The sequence below is a fragment of the Ambystoma mexicanum genome, chromosome 3q, assembly GCF_040938575.1.
Source record: "Ambystoma mexicanum isolate Mex_15411 chromosome 3q, UKY_AmexF1_1, whole genome shotgun sequence".
NCBI lineage: Eukaryota > Metazoa > Chordata > Amphibia > Caudata > Ambystomatidae > Ambystoma > Ambystoma mexicanum.
The window spans coordinates 377,981,933-378,007,471 of record NC_090926.1 but is presented as its reverse complement, the minus strand read 5'-3'; positions in this window follow the sequence as shown (position 1 = coordinate 378,007,471).

Genomic DNA, 25,539 nt, shown 5'->3' with positions numbered 1-25,539 from the left:
GTACCCCTGTTGAATTCCTGGATGCGGATGCACCATCCAACAAAAGGCAAAAGATGTACCATTTGCATCCAGAGTGGGAACAGATTTTATTTCTCCCAGCGTAGAAAGAAAATGTGCATCTTTAATCTACGGTGCCCAAGTTACAGTGAGAAAAAAAAGAGTAAGAATAAGTGGTATTTTACATGAATACACATAAATTATGAAACATTTTCTTCCAAAGGAAACTAAACACTGCAACGCAAATACTGTTACACAGGCAACCTTCAAAGTTGCTAATTATTTGTTGAAAAACAAAAGTGATTTTACAGTGCAATTGTGAAGGGTGCAGTGACTCCCGTGGCTGTTACAAGAGATTTGAAAAACTGTCCTGAACCAATAATAGCCATGTCAGGTGTGCAGTCAAGTGCAAACACTATTGCACAGAGGATATTGGCACGATCAGCCAATGTGATTGCCTGTCTCTGCGAATCTGCCTTTTTCAGACATGAACGTCTTGAAATCAAAACTTTGATCCCGTCAGACAGCCTAAGAGTGCTGTTGCTCTTTTAAGCTACACAACTGATTACTGGGCATTGGTGGATAGCATTCAGTGTCAGCCTTCATATTGAATGTCTTGATTGGTTTTCCTACATTCTGGTGTCCTTGCTCATTCTTAGGAGACAGCTATTGCTAAGAAATAATGAAATAAAGATGTTTTTAAGTTATTAATATCATAGTACATGCATTTGTTATGTATTTATGCATAAAGAGCAAATAAACTGCCCAAATAAATCTTAGTACACATTCTCATACTCAGAGACACCACCACCCCAGTAGGGCTCGCCAGAAGCTCCTGCAGAATGGCTGTGAACTGCAAGTAGCTTACAACTAAAGGCTGGAGACCCCATGTCTAGATCATGTGCGATCCAGGCTCTGCAGCAGTTTTCATTGTGGGGCATTTTGCAATTAGTGTCTAGGAGTGGTTTGATTTGGGACATTGATCAATCTTTTGTGTAAGGGCATTCTGCAATCTGGAGCATTGAGTAATGCGGGGCTTTGTGCAATCCGGAGCACTGCACCGTTCAGAGGCACGTGCAGACACAGGTCTAGTGCACTGGCAAATCTTAGGACATTGTGCAATCTGTGAGAGTTGTGAAATCTGGGGCTTTTAAATTCAACTCTATGGATACTCATGACAGTACTATTGGATGAACAAAACTGTACCTCAATGTGCTGAAGGCGTTTCTCTTCAACACTACATTTACTTCCAAGGGGGAGATGCAGGTCCTTTGATAATATCCATCCCCTAAACTGGACAGATCACATGGTATTGAGCTTCCGAGCTGTCCTTTGGGCACATTTCAGGCTGGCCTAGAGGGTATTAATGCAATTCATGAGGTGCTGGTCATACAGGTCAGTATGGGTCTGTTTTCTGGTGGAAAGAGGGTCATATTAATAATTTGTTGGACTGTGCAGCTGGTAGTTGTAACCAATGGAACAAGCCCAATGTGCTTTTAATTTCCCTTTAATTTCCCAACTCTTCACACATTTCCTAAAAAACAGGCACCCAAGAACTATTTAAAGAGACTGCCATGAACATTTACTTATTCCGATTCGCCGGGACTGTGGGCGTCTTTTGTTTGGCACCCATGATATTTCATGGCTCAGTCCCACCCTGCTTGGGAGTGTCCATTTCTGGCCTCTGCCTTGGGAAGCATGTTAGAAGACACTGATGTCCTATGGCAGGCCTGCTCTAGCAGCACTGAACCAATGGCCTTGGGTCTGCAATTAGTGAAACTTCAGATGACTCATCTGATACGTGTGTAGCAGATGTTCCAGTGCTGTCTCTCGTCCCGCTTTCTATAGGCCGGTTTGGAAACACCAGCTGATGCAACCTGGCCTCACAAATCATCTTTATGATGCAACTTTGCTCACTGTGGTTGACATTTTAACCCCAGAATTTAGACTACCTAATCATGCAAGACTACCAACACTAGACCTTCCAAATGTTGACTTCGAAATTAAGAAGATCTAAATGTCAACTCATAAAGGTTCATGACAGTTTTCCACAGGCCTCTGCGCCAGCCATCACTTTTGAATACACCCATTAGGAATCTTGCAGATGCTTACACATCAACTCAATAAGCAAACCCGGGCAGGGCGGAGATGGGGACGGCTTATAGGTATCCTACACCCGTGCAAGGTCTTCACCCAAGCTGTGGACCTATACCATAACATCCCTACCAACAAACCTTTCCTCTGTGATTACTCTATCAGAGATCTGCAACCTCTGGCTCTCCAGATGTTTTGGACTGCAACTCCCATTATCCCTAGCTAGCATATTCAATGGTCAGAGCTAATGCCATTTGTAGTCCAAAACATCTGGAGAGCCACAGGTTGCAGACCCCTTCCAGATGGTCCTGACTGGCAAAAGGTCATGTAAATGTCAGAGGTGTGCTTGATTGACATAGCACACTATACCATACCATAAAGTGTGTGAACTGCTCCTGGTTTTTGCAAGATGTCTTGGTAATTGAAAACAAGGGATAGGCTTGGCAACAAAATGTTATTTTATCGAGGCTGACAGAAATAATTGCACCAGCTTTGTGTACTTTTTTGGTCAATGGAGGTTCGTTTACTGAAGTGTAGCAGATTTAAAAGCTCTGACTATTTACAATGTGCTTCTTTGACCAGTTCGCCTGATCCCTACTTTTCCAGCAAATCCCATGCCAGACATTGAATTAAACATTTCGGCCCGATTCATGGAACCATTGGCGCATGCAAAGTGGCTTTGCACTGTCGAAAACACCCTGATTGAAAGAGCAGTGCAAAGTGTATTTTAACAGTGCAACGGGACTTTGCACAGGTGCAAAAGTGGGGCAAAGTCACTTTGCACTGCAAAAATACACTTTGACATAGCGCACTATAGCATACCATAAAGTGTGTGAACTGCTCCTGGTTTCTACAAGATATCTTGGTACTTCAGAACAAAGTATATTTTAACAGTGCAAATGGACTTTGCACTGTTGCAAAAGTGGTCCAAAGTCACTTTGCACTGCAAAAATACACTTTGCACTGCTCTATGAATCAGGGTGTCTGTTGGCAGTGCAAGGTCACTTTGCTCCATGCTAAAAGTTCCATGAATTGAGCCGTTAGTATATTTTCAGACACTGACAACAGCACCGTATGCTGGGATTCAAACCCAGGTCGTGCAGTCCTATGGCCAGAAGCTTACCCCCAGACAACATTGCAATGTAAGCTGGACCTGATATGATGTGATATGATAAGTCATTTATAACACACCTGTACACAAGTGTTTCTGTGTAAAATGTTTCCTATTAGTGTCTTGCTCAACAGGGAGTTACAGATTGATCATCTCTTTCGAGTTATTTTTCAGGTGTTGGTGATTCATTTTCTGAAAGGCAAATGCTCATTTGTCCAGTGGTTATTATTCGATTACAAAAGGTCAATTAATTACGTTTTGCATATTTCACTTTAAGAAAAGTACACTCCAGTCGCTTATCTTATTACTTAACGTTGATCAGTACTCCACATGTTTTTAGGCTCTGTGCCCTGCATCTGGTTGATGCTGGATTTCGAAGTCCAGCGGTCTCTATGAAGGCAAACAATACAGAGGGTCCGATTCATGGAATTATTTGCACGTAAAATCTGGTACTTTCGCGTCAAACTGTGTGCAAAACACTGCTCGTTGATTTATGGAGCCGACAGCACAGGACCTTTCTGTGACTTGCATGGGGTTCACGCAGACTCGACACGGCTCTGCGAGAGGCCGGGTGCATTCCACGAGACCCCACGCATGGGGTGGGCGTGGCTTGCATAGGGGCAGGAATAGGGGGCAGGATGTGCAAAAGGTGGAAAGTGGGAGTTACGAGGGATGGGCCACAGGCAGTTCATAGCATGCCCACAAATGCACACGACAAAGCGTATTCATGGGACCGCGCAACCTCTCGTCTGCAAAATGCCCACGCAGTTCCCTCAAAATCTCTGCCACCCGGAGCAGGCATATGGACTTGCACGGAGGAATCGCAACTCTGGAGGTGAGTTTGCATGCCGGATTTAGGGGTGCATGCACGCAGGTGGGGTTCCAATTGCACGTAGCCATGCGTGTTTGCAGCATAGTGGGGTGCAGGGACTGTTTATGGGGGTTTGCACGCAGTTTGACCAGGAAAATAAATGCTTTGCGTGAAACTGTAAGCTAGTCGCTGGGGTGGTGGTAACAGTTACGGGGGACCCCGCACAGGGACCGCGAGATGCAGGCCTGCATGCGGGGGACCCCACTCACTGTATGAAGGGTGCATGTATTTGCACCTTGGGGTGAACGCAAAGGTAGCTGTTCTGGCTGTTTTAGCTTTGCAAGTGGGCGTGTTGGCGGCGTTCCGGCCATGACTTGCGTTCACGCTTACTTAGCCCAGACAATTCCATGAATATTCGGGCACACATTTTTTATTCTTCGCAGAGTGTCGATCTCGGCATGCGGCACTTATAGGATTAATGCGCTCTTTTCAGTGAATCGGGGCCCACAGTCTTTTTCAGTGTGGATATTACAGCCTTGTAGCAGATCCTGCTTGTGCCTATGGAACTTTGTCTGCTGATTGGCCTTGGAGGCAGTGGTATCCCCTCAGTCAGCCATTCAGACTTAATACAGTGCATATCCTTTCAGAAACAGGGGACTCAACAGAGATAGTGTTTGCACTTGTGTCATGAAGTATACTCGCAGCCCTGCACTGCATTAAACTAACACATATTTTGCATACACGAACAACATGCTTACACATTTCTGTAGATAGAGGACGGATACATATACATACTGTCAAAGCTTTTATTATTTTTCTAATTAGCCAAATTCAGTAACGCTGAAACGCAAGGTAACAAGAGATCCTGAGCAAGCATGCAGATGCTTATGTCATTGAACTCTATGGAACTACAGGAGTATATATGGAGCCTGGTAGGACCACGTACGACTAACTTATAGGTAACATAGTACGGTAGGAACATGCAGAAATCACATTATAAGTTTGATATAAATTACAGAAGGCCTCAAGCCACAGAACATGAGACAAGAGGAGCAGACTCAGACTGAACAAAGCGCAGATCGAGCACATAGCCAAGCTGAGTGATAAACAATTACATTCCAAGCTCCAAGCGACAAAGGACTAGCTGCAGAAAAATGGAATAAATCCTCATAAATGCTGACCCAAGAGCTCAATTTTGTGGTCTATAACCACGTGATGCAGCCGAACTAGACAATGGGCATTAACCTGTGGTTGGAAAACAAGTGATTCTCAGCAATCCAGATGAGAAGTGAAACACATGTTGCAACATGGAAACACACTCTCACAGGCAAAAGGTGGTCTACTGCCAGATACAATTCACACACATAGTCATTTTACATCACCTTGAAGAGGTGCACAGAGGACTGAGCACCGAGCTGGGTCCCAAGCCTGAGGAAATCAGCTCCAGCCAATCAAGAGACAGAAATCCAGGGGTGGATGGCAAAGGGCAAGGGCCAATGGTAAATCCACTACCCAGCACAATGTAATAGATAGTTTTTGGGGACGGGCAAGTCAGCCATCTGGCATACGAGGACCAGTAGAATAACTTCTATAGGGGATAGTTATAAGAGTTAGCACTCTTAGTACCCAATCAGGGATGGGGATAGGTTTCTGGGAAAGGGTCTAGGTGATGACATTTAGCATCAAAACTGTGAAATGCACCATAGAAAATTGAGATGTACTGGAGAATCTTGATTGTCTTGTATGATCCCTGTTGGTGTTTTGTAATAAACCACAGTTCCAACTTGCCCTTGGCTGAGTCCTCTGTTGATTCTGGGGAAGGGTTGTTGGGCCCTTGGGAGTCGGACGGATCCCCAGACGACCTCTGGCATACCTGGTATTTACCTCAACAGGTGGCAAAGGAGGAACATAAGCATATGACTCATTACATGCAGGCCGTGTTTCATCCTGGCCCACACATTTGTGAGACAGACAGACACCAATATGTTGTCAACACACCCCATCCTTGGGCTCCTTCAGAAAAGTCACACAATTCTTCTTTTGCATTTGTATTTTTGGAAGAGAAAGGTGAGCCTTTTGTCACAGTCCATGAACAGAAGCCTGACAGAAATACCCTCTTGTGCTGCAATATGACATCAACTCCCTCCTTCCGTATTGCGCAATGCTATTTGCAAGGAAGTTTCTTTTTAACGCTCCTCCTTCTCATCACCATCAACCAATTTCCCATAACAACCATACTTGAGATTTATAAAAGGTACATTTTGTGAGTCTGAGGTTTTAGGTGTAGTTAGCCAGCTTACGTTTCTCTTCAGAATTAAATAGACATGGGTGCAATATGTGTTTTAGTATTATTAGAATGTAAAGATTTGGTCTGGGGAAACTGATTCAGGCAATCTTTGAAATGTCAGTGTTGTTTGGAAACTGATGTATCCTGGGCCAGGTAAATAAGACAAGAAGCAGAAACCAGTCCGACCCCTATAGGTGCAAAAGAAAAGGATGCTCTTTATTCTTGGTTGTAGCTTACAGGTTAGAGGTGGGAGGTGGGAGAGCAGGGTAATAGCATTTCTTGGAACCTCCAGGTCTCCCAGGTTCCACACACCTCACATTCCATAAGGCTTATCATGCAGCCACACAGCCACATACACTCAAGTCACAACAGACACATTCCACAAGGCTTCTCATGCAATCGCAAAGCCACATTCACTCAACTCACAACAGAAATGTGTGGTTTGCATACGTTTAATACCTTGGGATGTTTTTGCAAAGGCCATTGCAATTACTGTCTGATTCTGACAGAATGGCAGAGATGCAGATGCCTGTGAAGGAAGTGTTCTGTGATGTCACAGAAGATGATGTGTTCTTTATGAGGCTTCCAAATTGAAAGAGCATTCTGTTTCTTGGCCCAAGCCAATAATATCTCAAAGCCCCTTCCCAATAGTGTACAGCAGAACATGCACCACAATCAGGTAGAAGGTCTGTGACCCATACCCACCACTGCCGTAGTGCCTTCATTTTTATCCAGCAAACACAAATTGATAGAGCAATAGGGGCTGCGTATTTATTTCCTGACTCCACCACACGGCTACCCATTACCTACAACCTACTACCACATGACTCCACAAGTGCAGTCGACTAGAGCTGAATAGTATTTCCACACTGGTCCACTTCATAATTTTCCTCCACACTTTTTCATAGCACTAACTACTCTACTTAACAATTTTTATTTATTTAATGTATTGATTTAATTGTTTTTTTTTTATAATGCGCCTTATACCTGTCCTGAGTTTGGTTTCTAAGCAAGGATCTGGGTTTCCAACCTCTGTTTCTCTGCGTGGTCTTGCTTCCAAGACCAGCGCATTGCCCCTGTGCTCTCCTCCGTTCACAATGATCCTCTACACTATTCCTAGACACTTGTGGTCACACTACACAGTAGTATTCCTCCACAATGCTCGTCTTACTATCAAGGGTGTCATTTCTTAGTTGCCAGGGGAAGCAGCAGCTACTCCTGGCAACTCCGGTGTCACCCCTGCCCTGCCACTGTCTTTCCGACCGCTGGTTCAGGGGTTTCAGGGACAGTTCCAAGCTGAAAGTAAAGAGGGCTCACAACAGAGCTTTACTTTCCATAGTTCCCAGCCCTGACCCCTCTCTCAACACCCCTACAACTAAAGGTTGCTAATTAGCTATCTTAGGCACATGGGATGGGTACTCCCCTTTTCCAGTCCCACCTCATCAGCACAATGTTGCTGACATGGAGCATTTGGTAAAAGGAAAAACAAGGAAGGATAGGAAGTGAGACGAAAGCACAGCCTATTCTTGAGGCTCAGAGTCATATTCATAGATGCAAGACCTCTATCCAGGTAAGAGCAGTGGTATGGGCAAACCAGGGGATTTGGTATTGAGGAGCAGATGTCAAGCCATACCTCATGTGCAGTGACCCTGTAGGTCAGTGGTATCCAAACTTGTTAATGCCCGGCCCCCTGAAGAAGGGGGTCATACATACACATGTAGATAAGGAGCTACTTTCGACAACTTCACAGTCAACCCACTCTTCTTCGGGACATTCATCACTATAATTACTCTACAATCGTGCTCCTTGCAGTCTTTGCCCATACCAAAATATTGTCTTGGAAATACTCCACACCTGGCACCCCTCCGAACAGCATCTGCATCAACCTTTGAAATTCTGTAGAGTCTGATGCCAAACCAAAAGGTATGCGACAAAATAGGTATGCCCTGAAAGGCGTGACAAAAGAGGGAAGGGGTCAGGACTCCTCATGTAAGTTTATCTGGTGAAAGGCGGAGGATAGGTAAAAAGTGGAAAAATGCATTGCGCTACCCACTGACGCCAGGAGCTCATTAATGTTGGGTAGAGGGTGGCGATCAACCCAAATATTGGCGTTCAGTTCCCTTAGGTGAACACATATCCTAAGGTTCCCCTCTGCCTTCCACGCTAATACCACTGGTGATAACTATTAAGAACACTCAATTTCCTCAATTATACCAGCATCCTTAAGTTTGCCATGTTCACTCTTCAATCCTTTCCTGACCATCACAGGTACTTTCCTAACTCTATTAGCTTTGGGCACCACTCCACTTTTCAGCACAATTTTCTGTGAAAATCCATTTAGCCTCCTTAGCTTATCTGAGTACATGGTAGGAAATATATCCTTCAAATACTCTGCGGTTACAAGGCCCTTGGTTAATATCCAACCTCCCTCCTCCACACGCAACACAGGAATTGCTTTCCCTGGGCGTATCTCACTGTCCTTTGACAGTGCGACCCTCAAATTCAATCCTTGCCCATTCATTTCCCAGAACCTTTATGGGTACACGGTCGTATGCATACAGACTTATATCACAGGGTTTTAAGGTGGCCAATTCCTTTCCATAGCTTTTGGTATACAATTCTGGAGACATCATGGTGTATGGTGACGCTGAATCACCAAGCATTTCGACATGAGTACCATTTACAGTAATTGTAGCCCATGGTCCTTTCTTTTGTGCTCCTTGCACTCTCAACAATACCCCTTCTTGCAATCCCTCTCTCGCATATCCCACCACACATCCGTACTTTCCTCAGCATCCAACATTCTCACGGTTTGTCTATTCTCCGCAAGTGTTCTGCAAATTTGTGCAAAGTGTCCCCTTCCCTTGCACTTCCTACAATGTGCATTCCAGGCTGGACACTCATTGGCTCCTGTGGAGTGACCTGTCCAACTATACTTCCTGCCAACTTGTTTTCCTGTGGACAGCCCTCTATTGTCCTTGTTAGCAAAGTTCTCTCCTCGGTTAAATATCCCCTTTCCTTCTCCTCCATTTCCCTTGGGCATCACTGCGTGTATCAATTCTCCTTGTACACCCTGGCTTTCCTTGTCGTTTCTCTCAGTCACTGCTTGAACATTCACTCGTGACTCTTCAATTGCCCTGCTAATTTCAATTACTTTCTCCAGGGGAGGGTCTCTATCGATCCAGAGTCTCTCTCTCATATTGGCATTACTTGTCTTCATCATTACTTGATCTCTTATATATTCTTCTAGCATGCCAGTAAACTTTCAGGTGGCTATGAGGGTGCGCAGTATAGTGATGTAGGCATCTATCGACTCGCCAATTCCTTGCGCCCTTGAGAAAAAATGGTATCTCTCTAATACCACATTGGGCCTCTTGCCGAAATGCCCTTCCAGTTTCTTAAGAGCTGTTTCATGTTCACAATCATTTATCCTTTTCTTGCACCTGGAACACGTACATCATCCCCAGGAAGGGGCCTTAACACACGTAGCCCTTTAGTTCCCAAAAAGTTTAGCAGCGCTGCTTCCTTCTCGTCATCAGAGTATTTGGCACTCCCTGCTGCCCTTAAGTATATCTTGAAGGCATCAATCCAAAGATCCCATGCAGTTGGGAGTTCGCCAGTGTTAGCCATAAATGCAGGTGGAGGGCAGGCATTGCTTTGCTGCATTATGAAATTTATGGTGTGAAAGAAAGTTTCCTCAAACTTTGCTTAATGCCAGGTGCATGGGGTGGACGTACCTTGAATGGAAAGGTTATTACATTTCCCATCGTAGTACTTTATTTGCCAAGGGAAGCGTCCTTGCAGAACTGCTGTGGTAGTAATTGTGAAGTTTCCACCTTGTTTACTCTGTTGCTCGGCAACCTAAGATGGCCGCCAAGCATTATCGCATTGCAAGGTCCTTTCCACCTTGTTTAATCCATTGTTCAGCATCGTAAGATGGACGCCACGCACAATACCGTTAAAAGGTCCTTTCCTTGCAACTCCTCGCGTCTCGGTCAGTGCGCGTGGGGCTGCTCGTACTTTGCTTTTCCTTCCTAATTTTTTTGATAAAGGCCAATCGGTCCCCCATTCCAAATGAAGGGACCATTGTGCACATGCAGGTAAGGTGCAGAGCAACAGGTTTATTAGGCAACAAACCTCAGCCCTCAGCCGCTCTTCTCCATACAGTAACTGCCAAAGAATGTGAAACCTTGGACGTATGTCACGGTCCAAGGTTCCATTACAACACCCCCCTTGAGTCAACAATGTTGTTGCCAAGCCCCCCCCTTGAGTACAAAATATTGCTGCTGGGCCCCCAGAAGTCATTTTTGCATATATTTTCTATTAAAATGAGTCAGCGTACTACCTTTTGAAGCGCCTGACACCCCTATGGACACCCTTCGCCCCCGCCCCTCTCCCCAGGGGTACCAGCCCCACAGTTTGAAGACAACTGCTGTAGGTGGACAGGCGAATGGTGGGAGTGGCCTCTTGAGGCTGTGGCTGACATGCAATAACAATTATGTAAGTAAGGCAGCACTATGCATGCAGTGTCACTAGCTTGAATATGAGGCCTTACTTGCCATTCAATGGCATTACTGGGGCATTTGCATCTGTGCTTGGCATATGATGACAGCACCTGGACATGTGATGCTGTCCTTCCATGTGGTGGCTGTGCCATGCATATGTGGCATTGATTGGCATTGGACAGAAATACTATGCCGCAGTTTACTGAAACACCATCCTGATTCCAATCAGGACTGCTCCAGCATGCCTTCAGATCAAGGAGGGACTCAAGACGCTGATCTTCAGGGAAAACCAAGGCATCACTTTGGATCTGTTACTCCAAGGTTTGCACCACCCCTGTAGTATGGGATGTGGAAGCTGCTATAACTTGCAACCTCCCCTTCCAGTGACTTCTGGTAACCCCAAATGACTTGTAAAGGCGGTAAAGGATGAACTCGTTGAGCGCTCTGAGGTTTATGACTGGGCGCACTTTTTGCTTCCTGCGTACCAGAAAAATGGGACTGAAGAAGCCTCCCTGACTTGAGCAGGGGCGAATCGCTTGCTTCTGATGGAGACTGAGTATTTCGCTGTCTAAGGCGGTTTGGTCTGATAGAGACATTACTATGGGAGTGAGGCGACATGTCTGAATGGGCTGCGTACAAAACTCTAGGTGTAGACCCCGAGCTGTGTCCCTGACCCAGGCATCTCCCGATAAGGTATCCCAAGCATTTGCAAACATCCTTAACCTCCCTCCTATAGGTGTTAGTGGCGCTGGCGCAGTTATCAGTACACTGAACTGTGGGTTGTTGTTGGGCTGGGTACCTAGCCGCTCTCCTCCAGGGAGGCCCTCTTCCACGACCTCTCGAGGGGAAGAAAGTGTCGGGGCGTTCTTGCCAGGAATTATGCTGACCTCGAGATTGTTGAGGTCTCTTGTCGAAGAAGTAATGGCCGGAAGAGCGACCTCTTCCTCGTCCGGCCCTGGAGAAAACCTTCGTTGCAAATACTCTTTTTATTGAAGCCTGCGCTTTGTCCAACGCCGTGAATGTCCCGACGAATTTGGTCATCTCCTTCATGAAAGGGTCTCCGAAAAGCTGGCCTTGCACAGTTGGGCCGGATTCTGTGTCTGCCAGTTCAGTTAATTTGTCATCTATCTTGTATAGGATGCCTTTCCGTCGATCTGTTGAGATGGCGCATCTGGCGTTGCCCAAGAGGCAAATAGCCCTCTGGACTCAACCGGACAGTATCACTGGGTTGATGGGGTCCAATGAGGTGATGGCTGCATTCGAAAGATCGGAGATTTTTGCTAGTGGACCTGCTATGTCCAGTACTTTATCCTGGCAGGCCTTCCAGGCGCGATCAATACCCTTCCTGGGGTCTTTAATGTTTTTACCCAAAAAGGTAATCATTTTAGAATCGAGCTCTGGAGTCAGAGCTACTTTATCTGCAATGTCTGGTCGTGGACATTCAGCACGTAGTCCGGCCCGAACTTCTTTATCAAGTGGCTTGCGCAGCCTAAGGTGGATGTAACTCGATGTCTTGGAAGATGGTTCCCAGTCAGTGGACCTGGGGTGTATTAAGTCTTCCGGGGTAAATGTACCTTCAAGAGAAGGTTTGGTCCCGGTTGTGTCATTAGGGATGGGGTCTGCGCAATCGCTGACGCAGAGGGTCTTGAATCCCCAAAATGAAATTCCTCATCTGAAGAGGAGCGAGAAAGATCAGCGTCGTAGACGTTTTTGTTATAATCTTCTTCTTCCGAGCCCTGTCAATGTCCCTCTGGGCTTGAGGGTCTAGTTCCCCTGGTTTCCTCCTCGGCGTAAGAGGGTTGATGGGAAGGGGTTAACTTCCTATTCATCAAGGCTTGTTTCAGCCTAGAGAAGGCGTCCGTTACGGCAGCTGTGGCATTAGATGGCTGGCTCGGGGGTCGTAGAGCTTTTACTCTTGCGAGCCGGTGTACATCCCCCTTTGGTAAGGTGCTTCCTTTTCTGTGCTCTCTTCCTCCCAGGAGGGGAGGTCCCTCTGAAATGCTCCTCCATAGTGTCTAGACGATTTTGTATGGGAATGAGCATATCCGTTACAGCTTTCTTAACACTGGTCTCCACAGAGGATCCCAGAACCTTCTGTAAACTATTAGCCATTGCCACTTCATCTATGTAACAGTGATCTCCCTCAGCCTCAGACCAAGCCTGATCTGATTGAGGCGAGTACTGTTCTGCCATTATAAAATAAATGCACCTTACTCACTTTTATTTATTTTTTTTTCTTTTCTGGGCTTCTGAACGCCTTCTCTCACTGCCCAGTAATGTTATTTCAGTTCAGCTTTGTAATTGTTCTTAATATGCTGAATAGGAGATTTCTTTGATATGTGCACGGTGAAAAAACCAGCGAGAAGAACGGTCGTTCTTGTCTGAGGAAAGATTCCGGCGCTCGAGCTGCAAGAACCGTTATATTATAACGGGCATGCGCGCTCGAGCGCCGGAATGTAGAGGAAAGGATCCAGAGAGCAGGAGCTCCCCTGGCGGCCTGCATGCGGTGCAGCGTGGTCCGACTAGGCCACGCCGGATCCCCAGTACCTCAGGAGTGCAACGAAGCTGTGGGAAAGCCGGCGAGAGCGGAATAAATAACTGATGATCAGCTATGACCGTGTGAAGTGGTCTCCGAGGTCAGAGGACTGACGTCGGAGCCCAACATAAAAGTACAAATTATTATTATTATTTTTTTAAAATAAATATTGAAAGTAAATTTGTATAAGTCTATAACTATGCAGTAAACATATATTATGACATTTTGCAACGTTATCTTTTGAATTATAAAATCATGACGTAAGCTGTGCTAAACATGAAATACTTATCTCTTGCTGTGAGCAGCAAAGAAAGAGGAAGTGTCATCATGTTTAGGACTGTTTATGCAGGGGATCTGAACTACTATTGGTGGACTAGGTCACGTGTTGATGACCTCTAAATGAACTGGAGCTAAGCTCCCTGGGAAATGTAGTTTCTTCAGAGACTCTTACCTTTGATGTTAAGATATTACTGTTATATTACTGTTATATTGCTATGTTTATTATATATATTTGGTGCACCTGTTTTTCTGCACATTACTCATGGCACATTCACTGCTGGTGCACAAATATCTTGCTTCTGAGCTCTTTTCTTTATTGTCGAATAAAAGAAAGAGAAGCATAATGGGAGCCTCCGGTCTTGACATAGAATCTAAAATGCATTTCAATTCCTACAAGAAAAGTATGATACACAACTGTCATGCGGTAATATTTTGTCATTTTGCATTTCCAAAAAATGACAATTATCTGAAGTGAGGAATCCACAAATCTTCACAATTGTGTAAGAGAGCTGAATATGGAAATTTGTATTTTGTTTATTTGTAACGCGCACCGTCAGGCCCGGAGGCATCAGGGCGCAACTTATGCAGGGTTAAAGTTACATACAGCGCATATAAGCATACATAATTATAAGCACAAAGCGGAGGTACATACATAATAAGCAACGAGAATATCAATATACATATACATAATTTACAGAGCAACTAAGCAGAATGTACAACAGGCGAGCTAGTGGGGCTGTGGTGTGCATAGGAGGTTTCAATGCTGATTGATGAGCCATGATTTCGTTTTGGACTTGAAAGCATTAAACAAATCTTCAGATCTGATGGAGATAGGGAAGCGTTCCACAGCTTGGAGGCAAGGACAGGGAAGCTTGTGCCCCCCGCTTTTTGAAGTTTGAACCTAGGGATCGATGGAGAATAGGTTTGGGCAGTTCTTTGAGGTCGGGTGGGCGCATGGCAGGAAAACCGAGTACAGAGGTATGGGGGGCCTTGTTGGCCAAGCATTTGTGTGTGAGGGCAAGTGATTTCAGTGTAATTCTCTGTTTGACAGGAAGCCACTGTAGGTTGGTTCTGGATTCAGAGATGTGGTGGTTTCGAGGGATGTTTAAGGCAGCTCTAATAGCGTTATTCTGGGTGATTTGTAATTTATTCAGGTTCCCTTGGCTAGTTCCTAAGTAGAGGGCACTACCATAGTCGATTTTAGACATAATGAGGGTTCTGGCTAGTGTGACACTGTTGGGAGTAGTCAGAAATGGCCTGCAAGCTGCGATGAGTTTGCAGGTGTATGCAGAGGCGGATCTGACTGCATTTGTTTGTCGTGAAAGTGATAGAGTGGAGTCAAGGTAAAAGCCTAAAGTTTTTGTGTCTTTCGAGACTTGGATGGTGTTACCGTCAATGATGAACGACTGGTAGGATGGCTCAAGTTTGCTGAGGCGTTGAGTAGGGCCCAAAATGAGAAGCTCCGTCTTGTCGTCATTGAGGCAAAGCTGGTGTTGGGCCATCCAGGTTTGGATGACCAGGTAGACGTCATTCAGGGCCTTGGTGTCAACTAAGTAGTCTCCAGTAATGGGAATGAGTATCTGGGTGTCGTCGGCGTAGTTTGTGTAGGAGACACCCAGATAGTCAAGTACATCAAAGAGAGGTTTAGTAAAGACATTGTAGAGAGTAGGTGACACGCAAGAACCCTGAGGGACGCCACAGTGAATTGGGGAGGGATCCACAGCTGCAGACTGAGAAAAGACCCTCATAGATCTATTACTCAGAAAGGATTTAATCCAGGCCGTGGCTGACGGGGAAAAGTGGGCAGCAGAGTGGAGGTGCCTGCATAAGATTTGGTGATTGACCAGATCAAATGCTGCAGATAAGTCGAGGAGCAGTAACATGGCTAGTTTGCCCTTGTCCTTTAAGACTTCTATTTCTGTTTTGAGGTCTATTAGAGCCGTCTCAGTCCCGTGTCTAGGACGGAATCCAGATTGTCTAAGACCTAGGAGGTTGTTGGATTCCAGGTGTTCTTGGATCTGCAGGTATGCTGCGCGGTCCAAGATTTTGAGTAGGAACGGGACGGTGATTATGGGTCTGAAGTTTGTAGGTATGCTTGGGTCTAAGGAAGGTTTATTGATCAGTGGGACACCCATGCGTCCTTAAAGTTGTCAGGGGCAATACCAGTTTTAAAGGATGAGTTGATAAGGACGTAATGAACGGGGCCAGGTCGTGGGCAGATTCCTTAACGATGGGAGCGGGGCACAGATCACCTTGGCAATTAGAAGGTTTGATCCTCAGGATGATGTTTTCCACCTCCACAATGGTGAGTGGTGAGAAGGCAAAATGTTTCGGAGAAGGCGAGTCAGGCGAGAGGGCCCATGCAGGGGTGAGAGGGCGATTGTCCAGTTTCAGACTATCTTGTTTGTCTTTAATTTTGGATTGCAGCATAGAGATTTTGTTCAGTAAGGATGACTGAATGTTGGCACACCATTTAGTATCTTTAATGCAGGTGTCAGTGGGGGAGGTTGGGGTTTCGAGCTCTTTTAGAATCTTAAAGAGTTCCTTGGTGTTTGAGTCAGCATGCAGGATACGGTTATTGAAGGGGTCTTTTTCACAGCGATAATGGCTTCCTTGTAGGTGAACGTGGCAAGGAAGAAGCCGTCTTTATGCACATCTGAGGGGTGACTTTTCCAGCGATTTCCGGTGCAGCGTTTAGCTTTACGGAGTACTCTTAACTGTGGTGTGAACCAGGCGTTAAGGTGTGCACGTGGTTTGGCCTTCCTGAGATTGATAGGGGCAAGAGAGTCTATAGCCGTGAGCATGCTAAGGTTGTAGATGTCTGCTAGGGTGGTAGGATCGTTGCAAGAGTCTGTGGCAGCATTAAGAGAAGGGCGCAACAGAGGGAGGCGTTTCTCCTTGGTTATGTCCCTTTTATTTCTGGTAGGGAGGGCTGGAGCAATCAAAGTCGGGATACGTGGGATGGCTTCAATATTGAAGGTGATGATATGGTGGTCAGACCATAGGCAGGAGGTATTGGCCAGGACATTAATATTGCAGTTGGAGCTGGCTAACCAGTCAAGGGTCCTGCCTTTCGTATGAGTGGATTCTTGAATGTGCAAGGTGAAACCAGAGCTGGTTAAGGCATTCTCCAGGTCCAGTGTAATGGGATCTTTAGGGTCACCAAGGCCCAGATTAAAGTCGCCTGGGATAATAATTTGAGAATTGGTTTTAGCATTGTCGAGGAGGAGGGTGGATATTTCGCCGACAAAGGATGGTGTAGGGCCTGGGGGCCTGTAGATGAGGTGGAGGGTGGCTGTTTGGTTGGAGGTCAATGAGAGTTTAGCTGATAGTAATTCAGCTGCCTCAAGTTTGGAATTAGTTGACACTCTTAGATCAAGAGAGTTTTTATGGATGAAGGCCACCCCACCACCTCTGGTTTGGGCTGTGGTACTATCACATTGTGTGATACCATAGTCAGGTGGTAAAGCAAGGGCCCGAGAGGGGCCGGATGCGGCATGTAGCCACGTTTCAGATATAGCAATAAAGTCAAGGTCTGCGGATGTGATAAGGTCTGCAATGTCTAGTGCGTGCACTGGAAGAGATCTAGCATTGATAAGGGCTCCCTTGATGAGCGGTGGTTTAGCCTTTGTAGTGGTAGATTTGCTATTAGTGGTTGGAGCGGGTGATGTATGGTGTTTGCTTAGGGGTGTTACTGCGTGTAGATCGTATGCGGAATCTAGTGCCTAATCTCTTGTTTCTGAGAGATAGGGAGCACGGTTGATTTGGAGTAGGTTTCCTGGCAAAGTGTTCCAGCCAGAGGACCGGGTCATTTATATAAAGGTTGGTGTCCTTATTGATGTAGTTTAGGCCTATGGTGGTGGTCGCAGGGCCCATTACAGGGGACACACTAGACAGAGTCTGGTGGAAAGGGTTTAGATGAACCACAGCGTCAAATAGCTGATTGATTATCGGCCTTGGGGTAGGTGTGAATATCTGAGTGGCATTGGCTGCCTGAAAAGGCAGTAGGTGGAGCAGTATAAGGAGCGCACTAAAGAGTATGGTGGTAATGCACGACACCTAGGTGCAAGATAAGTCACACCAGGCGGTGGAGGAGGTAGGGGCGCTACTGGCACTTAATCACTAAAAATGCAGCTATGAACACAGGCTAAAAATGCTATACATGCGACCATGAACACAGGTAATAGACCACCTAAATTCGAGATAAACAGATAAGCTGAGATCACTATAAGTGCAGTCATGAACACAGGCTGCTGAGAATGGTGCGACAGTTAGCAGATAGTCGATTGCCTAAGTCGCAGACAGATTTTAGGAGCCAGGCTAGGACAGGCAGCTAACCAGATGCTTGACTAATATGTCCAAGTATGGGCATATGAATGTTGGGAAATTGAATTTGTCATGTACATGCCGGCATGCGCAGTGTAAGCAATATGTGATAAAGCAAACAAACACCATGACAGACACTTTGTGACGCAGTAGATTACAGATATAGTGGTGGTTATGCATTAATTGTCGGAGAGGTGTGTGCAGCCAATGGTTGCAGAGATATTGTACAATCAGAAGCCAAGTACAATAGGTTAATGTCTCGTAACAAATTTATGGCTGCGTGCTGTGTACAGGCACGGGCCGGAGGTTTGTAGGAGGGACGGGATAGGGAAGGTAATGGTGTAGTCTAAAGCTAGTTACCTTGGTTTTGAGTCAAGAAGAGCAAGATCAAATGCGGGTGCTGGCGGCATTCGAGACTGGAGTACAGGCGCAGAGTCTAAGATGAATAGTATTATGGGAGAAGTCGTTGCCAGCTGATAGGCAGTGAACCCAGTGGTTTTCTGCTCCGTGAGACAAGTACGGCGTAACAGGGGCAAAACAGGGCCTTAAAGTGGCCTTGCGGTGGCCGCAGTCGGCTATTCCGCCTGCCGGCAGAAATTGATGTTTAAATGCAACCGGTCGTTGCTTGGCAACCAGGCGAAGCTAAGCCTTGTTCTGGTGCCGCATCGCGCCCGACATTTTGTTTTCAGAATTATGTGGCCGCGGTGCGGTGCCGGCCCAAATGGCGGTCTGGGCTATTGAAGAAGCAAAGTGGGCATATGGGGGGCCCTGGAAGGCTGTTGGCCTCACCTCCAAGCCTGGGAGGGATGGCCCGTGGAAGATGATCCTTCAGGTCGCTGCCCTGTTGCAGCTGATCTGGAGCGTGGTGCAGCTGCTGGTGGGGGCTCCTGCACGCGCCACCTCAGGAGAAATGCCGAGCACTGCTAATAACTACGCATTATTTCACACTGCTCTACCCAAATCCTCTTCCAACCTCTCTTAAGTATTCCAGTACGTAGTTACTCCTACAAACTAAACCTTCGCTCTGCGCAGGGGCGCAGGGAAGGGAGCGGTGGTGGAGGGGCAGGGAAGAAAAGGGGTTAGAGGGGGGCATTTGTAGCAAGCCCTGGCAGCATGTCGGCCGGCATTTTGGCAGTCACGTTTAGGGTAGAATTTAGTTTGCATTCGAATAGATCCGCGTTTGCTTTATTTACCTTTCCTTGTTTTTTTCTTTCCTCTTTTTGAAGAATAACTTTTTCCCGCGTTGCGTGCCCCTCTATGACGTCATCGCAGCACTGCTTGTGGATGTCATGGCGGGTGACGTGCACCCAATGATGTCTTTCTTTTTGTCGTCTTTGTACACACCAGTTCTGGGTTTACACAATAAACGTAGAATACTAGCAGCAACTGTGCTATACCATATCACTGGTCAGTGTACTAAAGAAGATGTAACACGGATTGCATTGTATAGATACATTTTAGTGTTGTGTTACCAGTTGACAGGAGAACTATATCTGTTATGTTGTTTTCAGCTCCATAGTACTGTTTGAGCTGAGCAGCTGCTGTGAATTTAGAAGGGGTTGCAAACTGATCTCCGTTATATAAGGTATGGCCTTATTTTATACTGAGTGGATATTATTGCCATATGTATTTATTTATTTATTTATTGTGACTTTATTTTCGTTTTATTATTTAGACATTATGTATAACAGCCCATTCAGACAGCCATGTGGGTTTATGTTCCTGGTAGTTTTTATTGAACACTTCTCAAGCTCATTGTTACATGTTAAACGTTTGACTTGTAGCAATACACGATGTATATATGTTATCTTGAGTCTGCCCTGATGAAGGACCATCCGGTCCGAAATGCATTGGCCGAGTGTCCGTCTCTGTGCAATTTGGATGGCGAAAAAAATAATAAGAGGTCAATGAAAGATGATATTGTAGAATATTGCTATAACAGAGCATTTTTATTTTCATAAAGTATTCGTAATTTCCAGCATGTTTTGCTTTGTGTGCAATCACTACTCAGCAATTCTTCGCCAGTCTTTCTTTCAGTTGTATTGTGTAGTGTGGTTACTGGTCTGCACCATTTAACAATTGACATTGATTGATTGAAGTGAATCTACTTAGTCATAGTACTTGTACTTCAAGGGCGGAGGCCATTTTCCTTTCTAGTCTAGATCTTATAGGATGTAAAGTGCTACCAGCCTTGTTCATTTGTGATGAAGACCTCCCTGCCCTAATGTTCATTTGAAAAGTGATGGGTGGCTGCGGAATCGGGTAACCGGGCAGAATGCTGTGAGGGAAAGGATATTATGATTGCGTGCAATGTTCATTCAAAATTGAGGAGGTATCTGGTCTGGTGTAGCAAGAACGCTGGCAGGTTTCAGCTCCACCTCAAAGTAATATATGACATTCTAGAACGGACTGACCTCTTCGCTCATCCGCCTCCAACTCTCTCAGGGTCAGTCGCTTCTCCAAGCAACAAGTTGGTGGTAGATCTCTTTCTTCTGCTGTGGCGTCCCTCTGGAACAGCCTCTCTGAAAATTGAGGAGAACCACCTCTGGTTCCGGAAGCACCTCAAGATCTTCCTCTTTGTTTCTGCTTTCTCTCCTCCTCTCCCCTGCTGAACTCATGGCTTAAACTGAAACTGCACTGATCACCTGGCTACCCTTTGTTCTTGGGCCCAGGTCCCCTCCCCACCGGTTGCACACCTGCACTGCCCCCCTGGCAACCCTGGCACTCTGGGCATGGGTGTAATTTTAGGGGAGACGGGGGTGTTTGTCCCCCCCCCAACTTTCATGGCACACCATTTTATCCCCATTCATTTGGCTTGGCCACCTTTTCTTCGGATGCCATGTCCCCCCCAACATTTTCAGCAAGGTTGCTCCACTGACTCTGGGGCTGTTTCTGTATCCCTAGAGCCCGCCTCCAGCACTTGACACCTGATGTCTGCACTTACCTGGCACCAGCTGGCTGCACTTCTTATTTATTGTTCTTATTTATTTACTGTTTATCCTTTGTACTGAACGTACCCTTTCCCCTCACACTTTTCCCCTTGCCCCATCCCACTTGCGCGATCTGAATGACACCTGGCCGAGTAGGATCGCTGTCTTCCCTCTGTTCCCCCTTCCTTGCTGCATCGCACCTTGAAACACTTGTGTATAGGCGCGTTATAAATGCCATATCAGATCATTTCATGAATGGAACTCAGGAGCTGTCCATTGCAAAGGTGTAATTTTAAAGGGCAAATAAGCGGCTGGCCCGCCATTATGGCTTCCATATGTTTTGTAAGTGCGAGGAACCCAATAACTCAATGAATGAAAAATGGGGATATCATTGGCACGGTGGTGGGCTAAGGGCAAAAGCAGGCAAAATGTCAAAAGACAAAGTTGAGTTGACAGTTTGAGGTAAAGTTCTATTTCCCTAAGCATTGCATGCATGCATTTATTTGTGTGCAAGGTATGGTGACCTAAAAAGCCATTACAGCGGTTAAGCTGTAGCACGATTTTCAGCTCTGCAAATTTGCCATAATTTGTCATTGGTTTAGACCGCATCCAAAAATGCGTGCATTGTGACCGGAAGTACTGCGGCCGCTATGCCGCTATGTGGAGTAACTGTCCTGGGGATTGATGAGTTGCTAACACAGATTATAGGACAAACAGACACATCAGCGTTGGGTGTTCTTTCATGGGAGGTAGAATAGGGGGAGCAGATTTCAAAAGCAATAACCCGTACATAGGTAGGAAAGACGTTTACGAAAAGACCTGGGATGGAAAAGGTGCAACAATTGTAATGTGAGGGTTTCGCTGAAGGCCATATAGGGCGCCTCCAGCAGGAGCCAACAGAGAAGTAGCATAGGCGGCTAGATGAGCCCAGTTGCCTGCACCAGCCATCACATGTTAAATTGCAGTTTGTCGACGATACTAAATCGACAAGATGGTTTTATGGGTTTTATGGGTCAGTGAGCCTACTTCACCTCTTGTGAGCCGTAGAGGTAATCTAAGCGTAGTCTGTGAGGGGCCACTGATCAGTACAGAGAGAGATTGTAATTTGGTAAGGTGTGTACCAGTTTATAAGTGATATTGCTCCTACAGCCAGTCCAGGGGTCGGTGCGGGGGAGTTGACTTTGCCAGGGAGTCACTCGCTGGCCAGTACGGTCCGGGTAGCTGTGCATGACTGGGGTAGCAGGCTGGGGTGATACGGTATAATTCCTACCCCCGCAGTGGCAACGAATCATGGAGGGATCGTTGGAAGGGTCTGGACGTGAGATTCTGCAGGTAAAACAAGTGGGTTTGCCCAGTTAGCATCCATGGGCGGTTGAGTCTCTTTACGATGTGTGGTGGGAAGCTTACAGGGGTTGGAGATGGGTTTCTTCTGGTAGCCTTGGCACACGCCCACATAGTGGTGGAGGATGGGAATGGATGGAGGTTGGAGAAGGGTTTCTCCCGGTCGCCACAGTTCAGGACCACAGAGTGATGATCAGATGGAAGCCAAAGGCTGTTGGAGAAGAGTTTCTCCTGGTACACATGGCACACGATCATGGTTAACCGTTAGGCCCTTTTAAATGAGGAAGTGCATCATTACATGGATGGGGATGCAGAATAACTCTTACACCAATAATAAGACCGACTCAGGAAGTTGGTAAACGTAATGTGTTTTAATCTAAATTATCTAAAAAAGGGAGTACAACGGACGTCTCACAGCATACTATCAAAACGTTTCATAAAAAATCACATTTATATAGTAAAAATGTGTCATACGTGATGTCATACTATGTGACAAACTAAGAAACCATATTTAGGATTGTGATAGATCTACAAGGAACAACTAAGTACACTTTCTGTAGGGAATTGGATTGTGATTGGGTCTTTATAGTCAGGTGGACAACTTATGCCCACCCCTTGTGCAAGTCATCCTCAACATTTGTTAGATACATGACACACCATTGGCTCTCAAACTATAGGCTCTTCAATACATGGCCCTCTATAATTGGTTGGCACGCTTGTACCCTTCTGGAACATTCAACTCGCTAGCAGCGCGCAAGCTGGTACCCCAGGTGCTTTTGGGTGGACTTGACCATGCCTTCCCACCCAATTAGCCCATCATCCATCATCACTCAGGCCGTCTGCCATTCGAATTGTCTCTGAACTTGGCCTTGCAAAGTATCACTGCTCCTAAGAATAGAAGGGAGTGTGAGCACGTTCTTATGTTCAAGTCTTAGTGCTGTTTTCCATTATTCTATTTCCATCTACCCTATGTGACAAGAGACTGTGTTTGAGCTTCTTTCTACGCATTTAATGATATTAAATGAATAAAACTTGACACTCATAGTGTTTCCGTCGCACCTTAACAGGAGCTTGCCTCGCTTCTCACGTTCTTTGTATCTCCTTGAATAAATAACCAGTTCTTGGCTGCCGCAAACCTTGACACTGAGCCAGACAACCTTCCCGATTCTTACGTGATTTTCAGCTGTTTTTTACAGATATTGGCGGCACCACCGGCAGTCTATTCACTACGTATAGCCAGCCTTCATGATTATTTAGTCTACTTGTGTTGCAGCATCTGTACAGTTATAAAGCGACTTATATTTTCTTCAGTGTTCTTCGCACATGCAATCTTCATTTCACACATCAAAGGTTACTCCATTATTTATTTCGTCATCAGATTCCATAAGCTCTAGTCATTCTCTTCTCTGATTATCCTTCTCAGTGAGTCACTCTCATCTCTTGTGACGTCACCAGCCTCTTTTATTCACTGCGTCACACTTCTTCAGGGCTCTCTCTCAGGAGACCATCATCTTTCTGTGGGTACATTTTATAGGGCTTTCTCAATGGATACCTTGTTTCGAAGATCTTTTGCAGTATGGGTATCATTATCAGCGTTGTGCATGTCGCAATTTACGGCTTCCAACACATAGGCTGAATAGGGGCGGGACTTCCGTTAGAGGCATTTGGCTCCTCCTCTACAATGAAGTGATAGAGGGACCCTGCAGGTCAGATGGAAGAATTTCCTTTCAAAGGATGATGGGTGCTCATTTGGCATCTGAGGGTGTGTGAGCCTCGAAGGGAGGAGCAGAGAGGAGCAAACGGTGGTTGGGGCAGGGTCTTCTCTCTGTATCCATGGTGAGTGCACTGAGTGATGTTTAATGGGGGTGTTAATGGAATGGGTGCTCAGTGATATCAGGGCATATGTGCTTCAAGTGTGGTGCATAGTCTCAACAAAGGGATAACACAACCTCTACATAATGTAAGTGCAGGAATTTTTTGTATGATTTTTTTGTATGGGTCGCTGTATAGAGGTCAGATTGAGAATGTATTTGGCACATAGTGGGAGGCAAAGGTGTTGCTTTGTGAGCCCGTTGTTGCAGATGCTTATTGAGGGATAGAGTAGTGAGGACATGAGCAGTGAGGTGATACTGATGATGGCGCAGGAGATGTTAGGTGCTAATGTGTCAACGACAGTTAAAGGACATGTTGACTACATAGGTATACAATTTAATGTGGGAAGATGTTATCACAGGGTTGAGAAACAGGTAAGGGTGTGTTAGGTCCTGGATAATCAGATGTTTCAGCAGTATATGTAATCAACATAAGTCAAAATAAATTCTCTGATTCGAAAGGTTGGAGTTGGCATGAGACCTAATGAGCGTACTTGCAGTGGAGGACAAGGTCCGCACACAGTCATGGCGCATCATGGCATTAGTGATACCAGTGCGGCACGGGTATTTGGAAGGCCTTTCACATGGTCTGGGACTGTGGTGGGCAGGACCGTTCCCAGCCAACTTGGTGCCCAGGGCGAAACACTAGAATGCACCCCGACCCCTTCGACTGGCACACATCACTCTCAAACGACATCTCTGTGTTGCACGACAAAACCCTTCCTCAATATCATTAAATCATTTCTATACAAATTAAGCTGGTTTCATTACATTGTAATCTAAGTACTTGACAGAAGACATGTAATGTGAAAACACAGCTGTTGCTGTCCAAGTAGATGGTTCTTCTGTCACCTGCTCTAAGGCAAGGCCTTGCCTGAACGTAGTTTCAAACTGTTCATGCAGGCACACTGCAGTGTGACCAGACTGCCGTGGTATGAGGCCCACTGACCATTGGCACTGTCTTGCAGGACTTCTGTTCGTACCACCTCACTTGGATTTCGCAAGATGCAATACTGGACTAACCATGTTAATTACTTTCTGATAGAAGGGTCTCATTCCAAGATGGACAATCTGGTACACTCCTATTGTACTCTTTCAAAATACCTCTATGAGAGTGGGAAAGGGGACAAATAGCACAAATGAATGTTCCTGTCTGCATTTCTATTAAATTACAGAGCATTTCTGGAATATAACAGTGATCAAAGATCTCTATATTTGATAAACAAGTCTGTAATAAAATGGTTGTATGTGTGAATCTCTAAATACACAACAGACACATGGCTTGGTGCTCACATCACTGTTCACAACACAAACTCTAACATTAAAATGTGTGTAACCATGAACTATACATACTCATTCAGACAGCTTAAGTTTCTGGATGCGAGAATAAAATGGCTGCAACATCAGCCACTCAAATGGGCTGATAGCGAAGAAAGAGAAGCTCTTTTGCT